We start from the raw sequence: 3048 nt of genomic DNA, 5'->3' as shown, positions 1-3048 counted from the left end.
CAGCATAAAACACGCGCATGCGCAGATTAGACAGCGCGTTCAAGGCAGAGAAATCACATCACTTCACATGAAGTTTTAATAAAGCTTGTTTATCTGCTCTTTGATCATTGAAATATAAATAAATAATATCCTACACTACTTAATTTAGTAGTATCGTTTTATAGTCTATGTTACAGTTTTATAGCTAATTCTTTGCAATATAGCCTAATTCAAAACTCATATGTCAATTATGTTGCTATTATTAAATCAAACATGCAACCGACCTGTTAGTAAACACTAAGCAGGCCTATTTAAAACACATTTTATATTGCCCTATATTTAAAAATACATATAAGCAAGCTTTAGGTTAATCATTTGTTGTTATTAGCAAATCAGTTAAACAAACCTATTAATATAAGCAAACATATTAATCAATTATGTCATACCCTCCAAATGTCTGTGGGCTGTCTTAATATGTGGATTAAAACAGACTTTATGTACTTTTAGGCTACTACTAATAATAATCATAATAAAGGGTGGAAAGTTAATCTGTCAGCTAATAAGAATAATCATTATTTTTTTCTGTATTCATTTTGTAGTTAAAATAATAATAATAATGATGATGATGATGATGATAATAGTGATGATGATGAAGATGATGATGATGATGATGATGATGATAATAATTATAATAATGACCGAGTAATTGTATTAAATACAATTAATAAATACTACTACAACTACTACTAATTATTATTATTGTTAGTAGTAGAAGTAGTAGTAGTAGTAGTAGTATTTGTCATTCTTATTAAATACAATTACTAGTTTATTATTATTATTATTATTATTACAACAGTAATAAAGAAAAATAATTATTATTCTTATTAGTGGACTGATTAACTTTTCACAATTATGTTATTCATAAAAATAACAAAATATCTATTCCTATCTGTATTATAGTAGTATTTAGCATTTTATATATATATATATATATATATATATATATATATATATATATATATATATATATATATATATATATATATATATATATATATATATATATATATATATATATATATATAAATTTATTGGAGCAAGTAAAACATTTCACAGTAATTTCTAAAATAGTTTTTTTTTCTCTAGATTTTTTTTGGATTAGCTACTGATTTGCCACTGTTGTCCAATCACATGCCTAATTAACCTAACTTGCCTAGCTAACCTAGTTAAGCCTGTAGACTCAGCAGGCACCGCTCATTAATGCAAATTTCTAATCAGCCAATCACATGGCAGCAACTCAATGTATTTAGGCATGTAGACATGGTCAAGATGATCTGCTGCAGTTCAAACCGAGCATTGGAATGGAAAAGAAAGGTGATTTAAGTGACTTTGAACGTGGCATGGTTGTTGGTGCCAGACGGGCTGGTCTGAGTATTTCAGAAACTGCTGATCTACTGGGATTTTCACACACAACTATTTCTAGGGTTTACAGAGAATGGTCTGAAAAAGAGAAAATATTCAGTGAGCGGCAGTTCTGTGGGCACAAATGCTTTGTTTATGCCAGAGAAAAATGGCCGGACTGGTTCCAGCTGATAGAAATGCAACAGTAACTCAAATAAGCACTTGTTACAATTGAGGCATGCTGAAGAGCAGCTCTGAACACGCAACATGTCCAACCTTGAGGCGGATGGGCTACAGCAGAAGAAGACCACACCTCCTGTCAGCTAAGAACAGGAAACTGAGGCTATAATTCACACAGGCTCACCAAAATTGGACAATAGAAGATTGGACAAACGTTGCCTGGTCTGATGAGTCTCGATTGCTGTGACATTCAGATGGTAGAGTCAGAATTTGGCGCCAACAACCCCATACTAGTATTGAGTTATTTCTCAAATGATGTTTATTTAATTTAAAATAACTTAATTCGAGTATAACTCAATGATTCCGCAAAACCATACAAAATATCATGCGAATTAAGCAAATTAAACTTGAACTTGTAAGAGCGAGTGCATATTATTTTGACATGATTTGTATAGTTAGTATAACTCTTATGTTTTGTTTGTTGTGATGTAGAGTTTCAGCAGCTGCAGCACAAGGCTTGAGTGATGAGCTCTGCTGGTTTGTCTGAGTGTCAGTGTGCGGTCAGATCCTTTCAAACACTGCAGGTAATGTGCTGGACTGGGCAGGTGAAGTGAGATGTGTGTCACACGCGTCAGGAGTTGTCACAGCGCAGGGAATGATGAATGTCACCCAGACAAGCTAGAAACACTGCTGTCCGCTGGAGATTCATGATCATATGGCTAAATCCACTCATTTATGGCTATTGATCATAAAAAAGGGTCAGGTGTAGCAGCAAAGGAGGACGAAGAGCCCTGACGCTGGCCTACAGTCCATTAAAAAGTAGAGAAACTGACATTTATGCTATATAAATAAACTAATAACAAAACCTTAAATAGATAATTAGAATTAATGTATCTAACTGAAGGCAAAATTGGTAGCTCTCTTTAAAATTTAAATTCTTTTCAAATGATTTCCTGTTTAATGGAGAGATTTTATCAATTAATTTGTAAATAATTCATTAATTAATTTTTCTTCGGCTTAGCCACTTTATTCATCAGGGGTCGCCACAGCAAAATTAACCGACAACTTATCCAACATATGTTTTACACAGCAGATGCCCTTCCAGCTGCAACCCAGTATTGGGAAACACCCATACATACTTTGGACTGTGGGGGAAACCAGAGCACCCGGAGGAAACCCACAACAAACACGGGGAGAACATGCGCCACACAGAAATGCCAACTCGAACCAGCATCCTTCTTGCTGTGAGGCGACAGTGCTAACCACTGAGCCACCGTGTCACCCTATAAAAAATATTTTTAATAGTTAATTATTTAATTTCTTTTGTGTTTGCCATAATGACAGTACATAATATTTGACTTGTTTCAATATTGTATTCCACTTAAAATGCTTTTTAAAAGCACAAATGTTCATTAGGTTAATTAGACAAGTTTGGTTATTTGGCGAGTCATTGTTGTACAACTGTGGTTTGTTCTGTAGCCAAATAAA

The 3048-nt window shown here is 33.5% G+C and overlaps 1 protein-coding gene across 2 annotated transcripts in view; it reads right to left on the bottom strand.

The window, feature by feature from the left end:
• The window catches only part of ap3b1a (adaptor related protein complex 3 subunit beta 1a), a 762544-nt gene that overhangs the window by 513564 nt on the left and 245932 nt on the right, over positions 1–3048 (bottom strand). The gene's annotated exons all lie outside the window — the stretch shown is intronic.

Source organism: Danio rerio, chromosome 21, assembly GCF_052040795.2.
Source record: "Danio rerio strain M-AB ecotype USA chromosome 21, GRCz13ab, whole genome shotgun sequence".
In the NCBI taxonomy this organism is placed as follows: Eukaryota; Metazoa; Chordata; class Actinopteri; order Cypriniformes; family Danionidae; genus Danio; species Danio rerio.
The sequence above is the reverse complement of the archived record's forward strand: the minus strand, read 5'-3'. Positions and strand labels throughout refer to the sequence as shown.